The sequence below is a fragment of the Arachis ipaensis genome, chromosome B1, assembly GCF_059453495.1.
Source record: "Arachis ipaensis isolate K30076 ecotype BB chromosome B1, ASM5945349v1, whole genome shotgun sequence".
NCBI lineage: Eukaryota > Viridiplantae > Streptophyta > Magnoliopsida > Fabales > Fabaceae > Arachis > Arachis ipaensis.
In genome coordinates this window covers 84,299,105-84,307,634 of record NC_142436.1, presented here as the reverse complement: position 1 = coordinate 84,307,634, position 8,530 = coordinate 84,299,105, and the positions used below count along the sequence as shown (strand labels likewise).

Genomic DNA, 8,530 nt, shown 5'->3' with positions numbered 1-8,530 from the left:
TGTTCTGAGCCAATATGGCATTCAGAGTATCAATTTCAAGAACTCCCTTCCTCATAGGCGTCCCATTATTCACAGGATTCCTTTCAGAAGTGTACATGAACTGGTTATTTGCAACTATGTCAATGAGCTCTTGAGCTTCTGCAGGCGTTTTCTTTAGGTGAATGGATCCACCTGCAGAATGGTCTAGTGACATCTTAGATAATTCAGACAGACCATCATAGAATATATCCATGATGGTCCATTCTGAAAGCATGTCAGAAGGACACTTTTTGGTCAGTTCCTTGTATCTCTCCCAAGCTTCGTAGAGGGATTCACCTTCCTTTTGTCTGAAGGTTTGAACATCCACTCTAAGCTTACTAAGCTTTTGAGGAGGAAAGAACTTGGCTAAGAAAGCTGTGACCAGCTTATCCCAAGAGTTCAGGCTGTATTTAAGTTGAGAGTCCAACCATATTTTAGCTCTATCTCTTACAGCAAATGGGAAAAGCATAAGCCTGTAGACCTCGGGATCAACCCCATTGGTCTTAACAGTATCACAGATCTGCAAGAATTCAGTTAAGAACTGAAAAGGATCTTCAGATGGAAGTCCATGAAACTTGCAGTTCTGTTGCATCAGAGAAACTAATTGAGGTTTCAGCTCAAAGTTGTTTGCTCCAATGGCAGGAATTGAGATGCTTCTTCCATGTAAATTGGAATTAGGTGCAGTAAAGTCACCAAGCATCTTCCTTGCATTGTTATTATTGTCGGCCATGTCTCCTTCTTTTTCGAAATTTTTAGTTAGATTTTCTCTAGAGAGTTGTGCTTTAGCTTCCCTTAGCTTCCTCTTCAGAGTCCTTTCAGGTTCAGGATCAGCTTCAACAAGAATGTTCTTATCCTTGTTCCTGCTCATATGAAAAAGAAGAAAACAGAAAAAAAATATGGAATCTTCTATGTCACAGTATAGAGATTCCTTTATATGAGTAGAAGAAGATATGAGTAGAAGATGGAGAATCCAAACACAAGGGTGAGGAGTAGGTTCGAATTCTTAGATGAAGAAGGGATGTTAGTAGATAAATAAATAAATAGAAGGAGGTGACGGAGACGAATTTTTGAAAATTAGATAAAATAAAATAAAAGTATTTTTGTTTTTAAATTAGATTTAAAATTAAAAATTTGAAAATTAAGAAAGGAACACTTAAATCAAATTAAACTAAATTTAAAATAATTAGTTAATTTAAAAAGGAATTTTGAAAAATATGAAGGTGATTTTCGAAAATTAGAGATAGAATTAGTTAGGTAGTTTTGAAAAAGATAAGAATCAAATAAAAAGTAAAGTGGTTAATTGAAAAAGATTTGAAAATCAAATTTGAAAAGATAAAAAGTTAGAAAAGATTTTGAAATTAAATTTTGAAAAAGATGTGATTGAAATTTAATTTGAAAAAGATTTGAAAAAGAATTTTAAAAAGATTTGATTTTGAAAATTAAAGTTGATTACTTGACTAACAAGAAACAAAAAGATTTGACTTTAAAATTTAAAGATTGAACCTTTCTTATTAGGCAAGTAACAAACTTAATATTTTTGAATCAATCACATTAATTGTTAGCATTGAATTCGAAAATATGGAATAAAAATAAGAAAAAGATTTTGAAAATTAATTTGAAAAAGATAGAATTTTTAAATTGAAAATTTGATTTGACTCATAAGAAACAACTAAATTTTAAAAAGTTTTGAAAAAGTCAACTCAAATTTTCGAAAATTTATGTGTGAAAAAGGGAAAGATATTTTTTTGATTTTTTAATTTTAATAAAGAAAGAGAAAAACATCAAAAAGACTCAATGCATGAAAATTTTAGATCAAAACACATGATGCATGCAAGAATACTTTGAATGTTAAGATGAACACCAAGAACACTTTGAATGTCAAGATGAACATCAAGACTTATTTTTGAAAAATTTTCAAGAAAAGAAAACATGCAAGACACCAAACTTAAAAATTTTTATTCTTTAGACATTAATAATTCAAGAATGCATATGAAAAACAAGGAAAGACACAAAACAAGAAAATATGAAGATCAAACAAGAAGACTGGCCAAGAACGACTTGAAGATCATGAAGAATGCAATGCATGAAATTTTCAAAAATAATTTTTTTAGAAAATCAAAAAGATGCAATTGACACCAAACTTAAAACTTGACTCTAGACTCAAACAAGAAACACAAAAATATTTTTGATTTAATGATTTTATAATTTTTTTTTTGATTTTTCGAAAACTAATTGGGAAAAACGAAAAAGAGGAAAATAATTTTTTTGTATTTTTCAAAAATAGGAAATAAAAAGCTTAAAATTAAAAGAAAATTACCTAATCTGAGCAACAAGATGAACCGTCAGTTGTCCAAACTCGAACAATCCCCAGCAACGGCGCCAAAAACTTGGTATGCGAAATCGTGATCTTCAATGGCGCCAACAACTTGGTACGCACAATTGTAATCTCAACTCTTTATCACAACTTCGCACAACTAACCAGCAAGTGCACTGGGTCGTCCAAGTAATAAACCTTATGTGAGTAAGGGTCGATCCCACGGAGATTGTTGGCCTGAAGCAAGCTATGGTCACCTTGTAAATCTCAGTCAGGCTGATTCAAATGGTTATGGTGAATTGATAATAAAAAGATAAATAAAATGTAAAATAAAGATAGAGGTACTTATGTAATTCATTGGTGAGAATTTCAGATAAGCGTATAGTGATGCTTTCGTTCCTCTGAACCTCTGCTTTCCTGCTGTCTTCATCCAATTATTCCTACTCCTTTCCATGGCAAGCTTTATGTAGGGCATCACCGTTGTCAATGGCTACTTCCCGTCCTCTCAGTGAAAATGGTCCAAGATGCTCTGTCACAGCACGACTATTCATCTGTCGGTTCTCTATCATACTAGAATAGGATCCATTGATCCTTTTGCGTCTGTCAATACGCCCAGCCCTCGCGAGTTTGACGCTCGTCACAGCCATCCCTTCCCAGATCCTACTCGGAATACCACAGATAAGGTTTAGACTTTCCGGATCTCAGGAATGGCCATCCATGGGTTCTAACTTATACCACGAAGATTCTAATATCTCGGACTCGGTCCCCTGTATTAGATATCCAAGAGATACCCATTCAATCTAAGGTAGAACGGAAGTGGTTGTCAGGTACGTGTTCATAGGTTGGGAATGATGATGATTGTCACGATCATCACATTCACATTGAAGTGCGAATGAATATCTTAGAAGCGGAATAAGTTTGTATTGAATAGAAAAACAGTAGTACTTTGCATTAATCCATGAGGAACAGCAGAGCTCCACACCTTAATCTATGGTGTGTAGAAACTCTACCGTTGAAAATACATAAGTGATGAAGGTCCAGGCATGGCCGAGAGGCCAACCCCCAAACGTGATCTAAAGATAAAACTAAAGATGTTCCAAAGATGTAAATACAATAGTAAAAAGTCCTATTTATGCTAAACTAGTTACTAGGGTTTACAGAAATGAGTAAATGATGCAGAAAACCACTTTCGGGGCCCACTTGGTGTTTGCTTGGACTGAGCATTGAGCTTTACACGTGTAGAGGCTTCTCTTGGAGTTGAACGCCAGTTTGTAACCTGTTTCTGGCGTTTAACTCCACTTTGCAACCTGTTTCTGGCGTTTAACTCCAGAATGCAGCATGGAACTGGCGTTGAACGCCAGTTTGTGTCATCTAAACTCGGGCAAAGTATGTCTACTTTCCAACGCAATTGAGAGCGCACCATTTGGAGTTCTGTATCTCCAGAAAATCCACTTCGAGTGCAGGGAGGTCAGAATCCAGCAGCATCTGCAGTCCTTCTTCAACCTCTGAATTTGATTTTTTCTCAAGTCCATCAATTTCAGCCAGAAAATACCTGAAATCACAGAAAAACATACAAACTCATAGTAAAGTCCAGAAATGTGATTTTTATTTAAAAACTAATAAAAATATACTAAAAACTAACTAAATTATACTGAAAACTCTATAAAAACAATGCCAAAAAGCATATAAATTATCCTCTCATTAGTCCACCCTGAAGTGTTATATATCGTTGGACAGCTCTTGATGTCAGCTTTCCAACGCCACCAAGATCACATCATTTGTACTTCTGCAACTCAAGTTATGTTCCTTTGAAGATGAAGAGGTCAGGCTGGTAACTCTGCAGTGATGTATTTTGCTCCCTGTGTTTTCGGGGTCAATATCTTCCTCAATTCCAGTGTCCATCATAAAGTGTTATATATGATTGGAAAGCCCTGGATGTCTACTTTCTAATGGCACTGGAATCATCTCATTTAGAGTTGTGTAGCTCAATATATCTTCATTTGAATGAGAGGAGGTCAGTCTGGCATATACCCCAGCGTGCCACGCCCACTTCTTGGCGTGCCACGCCCACTTCTTGGCGTGCCACGCCCACTTCTTGGCGTGCCACTCCCATAGTGGGGCTCAAAATTACTCCTCTAGAACTTAAGCCTGGCGTGCCACGCCCATAGCACCAAGTGGCACGCCCTCTTTGAGACTTGGCTTCACAACTTGGCGTGCCACGCCTATAGCACCAAGTGGCACGCCCTCTTTGAGCTTTGGCTTTAAAAGCTTGGCGTGCCACACCCAGAGCTTCAAGTGGCACGCCCAGCTTCACACTCACAACTTTATTTGTTGTTTTCTTCCCCTTTTGTTGCTCTTTTCACCTGAAATTCAACACAATCCCATTTCAAAGCAATGTACCATAATATATATCATTTGGTTCATGAAATTGCATTGATTCAATGAAATTATGCTCTTTTTATGGCCATTTTAAATAAGAAAAAGGGTACATGATGCACGGTCATCACAACACCAAATTTAAACTTTGCTTGTCCTCAAGCAAATAAAGAATCATGCAATAAAGTTTGACAAACCAAGGTGAGAAGAGTAGTAATTTTTTTTGTTCATGGTTGGCTAGTTTCTTATACATGCTACAATCACAAAAGAGATTCAAATGATTGATGCTTCTATCTAGCTCATTTTATGAAATCTTTTTCTTTATGTTCCTTCCTTGAAGCAAGCTTTTCATTCTTTTCTTAGCTTAACTTTTTGGGTGTTTTGCACCATTTGTTGAAAGCTATGACTCTAAATACTTTATTTTCAAGTATTACCACTTGATATATAAACACCACAAGAATTTAATTAGAGGACTCTTTAAGCTCGATTGTTTCTTTTCTTTACTCTCTAATCATTGATGCTCAGAGCCTTGAGCTTTGAGGGAGTGCTTTTGCACTTAAGCCTAGCCTTGACTCTAAGTGTTTTGTTTTCAAGCTTTTTGCTTGATACATAAACACCACAAGTACTTAGCAAATGAATTGTCATTGGTACTCAGAGCCTTCAGCTTTCTCATTCTTTCCCTTTTCTTTTCTTGCCTTATTTGCATATTCTTTCTTCCAGGTTTTCATGATTTCAAAAATTTCATAAAATGTCCTAGATGAAAACTTCAATTAAACAAATTCAAATACAATTGAGCAACAATAATCATGCTAGCCTTCCAATACTTATGTGCTCATGCTAAGTTCTTCTTTAATGACCTTGTTTGTTTATGATCATGAAACTAAATTGCTTTTGAACTCACAAAACTCAAGATGGTAGTCATAATGTCATGGCACATGTTATAATTCAACAATAAAGCTATGCTTATTCACAACACACATGTATACAAAGGAAATAGAAGACAATCATGCAATTTAAATGTACTGGAAACCAATTAGAGGAAAAGAAACTTTACCACCTTGTAATTCATCTTCATTGTTGTTGTCACTTTCCTCCTATTCTTCCCCTTCCCACACCAAACTTAGAATGATTGCTTGTCCTCTAGCAACAAATAAAATAGTGGTGATGGGGTTTATGATAGTTCATGAATGTCTTAAAAAATAAAGTGTTAGTAGTACATGTGTTTAAGCAAGCAAAATTAAGAATCATAATAAAGGCACAAGAAAGAAACAGAGGCAATATGATTGCATTAATAAGTGGTGTGCATGGTACATAGCATGAAAGATAAGTGGCAACACCAAACTTAGTGTGACACTTTCATTTTAGCATGATGCAAGTACCCAGTGAAGATTGAAAATCAAATTTGTTGCATGGAAACACCAAACTTAGAATGCAATCATATGCCAAATTATTAAAAATAAACAAAACAAAGAAAGGAAATATTACCTACGGTTGGGTTGCCTCCCAACAAGCGCTCTTTTTGTGTCATTAGCTTGACATGTTGTTTTCAACTTTCTTCCTCTTCTTCCAGTTTGTTAAGAGGAATGACCTCAAGAGGAAAGATGAGCAAGTTGATGTCCCCTATTTTGAGTGCCTCCCAGCAAGCTTTCTTTTGTTGTTAGCTTTAGTGAACTTGCTTGTTGGGGTAGGGGTGGGATGGCTTTTAGTTGACCTCTTCTTCATGGCTATTATCCTTCTTTTCTTGGTCACCATCCTCTCTTTGGTGCTTTTGTTGATTGCCTTCACTTCTTTATTTTTAGAACTTGGGTGTTGTGAGATGGTTGGAGTATCCTATTTATCAAGAACTTCTTGGAATGGTGGCTCTCTTGGTACAAAGATCTCTTCTTCTTGCTCTACCAATTCCTTATTTTCACCCTCATTAAGCACTTCTCCACTCTTTAGACTGATGGCATAATATTCTTCCCCTGGCCAAGGAAAGTCATTGGTTGGTTCATCAACAAAATGTTGTGCCAATTGTCTCATTTGCTCTTCTTGCTTTCTCCTTGAGATTTCTATATCTTTAATCACCTCTTTTACATTTTGCCTTAAAAACTCACTGAGTTGGGCAATGAAGAGATATCTCTTGGAGAGTTCTTCTATTGCAAAATCTAGAAGATTTTGTGGAGGTGCATATGTTGGAAAATTACGGGATGATAGTCCTTGAAGAATGGGGTATGCAGTATTAAAATTCCTTCCAAAGCCAAAATTTCTGTAGTTGTCATAACAATATGAACTATTTTGTGACTTTGGGAGGCATTCCATTTCATTTGATTGCTCATACTCTATAATTCCTTGGTGATATTCTCAGCCACCATTTGGATAATGACTAGAATTATTTTGTGGTGGTGGGCAATATCCCATATGACATGATTGATCAAAATGTGAGGTAAACTCCATTCTTACTTGCAAAATGCTCTGTCTCAAACAATAATCACCAAAAGAAATTGAAATCTCCATTGTCACAGATGAGGGATTCTTAGTGAGGCAATAACACAAACACCTTATTAGCAAGAGAAAATTAAAAGAAATTAAATGACAAAAATAAAAAAAATAAAGGAAAAAAATGTCTAATCTAGGTAATCAACCAACCGGTAGTATGTTAATCACAATTAATCCCCGGCAATGGCGTTATAAAACTTGATGACCAGAATTTACTATCCACATATAATGAATCCGCTCTTTGACAAGAGCACCAAAGTATCGTCAAGTAATAACCCACAACGGAGTGGGATCGTATCCACAGAGATTAACAGACTAAGGCAAACAATAGTTAATTGATTATCCTAGTTAGACTATTCTTTAAGGAGAGATAATCAACAAGAAATGTAAATGACATGAAAGTAAAGGAAAGCAATAAAGTGCAAGAAAGTAAATGGCAAGGAAAGTAAAGTACAAGAAAGTAAAGTGCTAGAAATGTAAAGTGCAGAAAATGTAAATAACCATAAAGTAAATAAAAGAAAGAAAGATAAAATAAGCATTGGGATCAAGAGATATTGCATTCTCCAGATTAATTGATTTCATCAGATCTTCAATCATGCAACTCATTGACCTCTTGGCAATCATGATTGATTAAGCCCCAATCCCTTGGTGACTCAATCTCTCAAATCTTGATCAATAGCCAATTCTTTAGTCTAATTGCTCATGAGAAGAGATGAAGAATGGTCCCTGATTATACCACACACTTTCCTAGGTTCAAGTAGAGGGAGGATTATATCTCACCAAATCCAAACACCAAAACCCAAATCCTATTCAAGTGTGAGAAAGAATCTCAAGCATGGTTTTATGTTTCCTCTTCCAAGGTTCTCATAAAACCCAATTACATTCAATCTCTTTTCCAAGATAATTGAATGCTATCATGAAGAACGAAATTCTTTCTAGTAAATCAAAGAGAGATGAAGAGAAGAAGAAGAATAAAAACAATCAATCCATTGAAAAACAATAGAGCTCTCTTTCCCAATGGAAAGAGTTAGTAATTCATAACTAAATTATTTACAAAGTAAGAAAGAAAAGAGAAGAAATTGATGGTGGATAGAGAGGGTCCGAAGACTTCCCCCAATCCAGCCATGACTAATTGTATGAAACTAAGGCCTTTATATAGGCTCTCCTAAATTACAAACTCAAATGAAATTGAAAGCAAATTACAATGTAATGAAAATGAACTATTCTAGATGCTTCTTGTGACCTTGATTGGTTGATAATTGTGGCTTGAATAATGAGAGTTGGAGTGGGCTTGATTGAAGGTTGGGGGGCTGCAGGAGGAAGTTGGCGTGTGGTTTCAAGTGC

General features: G+C 35.6%; 1 non-coding gene across 1 annotated transcript; it reads left to right on the top strand.

The window, feature by feature from the left end:
• Positions 1-247: 247 nt before the first annotated feature.
• On the top strand, positions 248-355 carry LOC148577287 (small nucleolar RNA R71). The gene has a single exon (XR_015902990.1). It is a non-coding gene; the product is annotated as a small nucleolar RNA R71 (small nucleolar RNA).
• Positions 356-8,530: the final 8,175 nt, after the last annotated feature.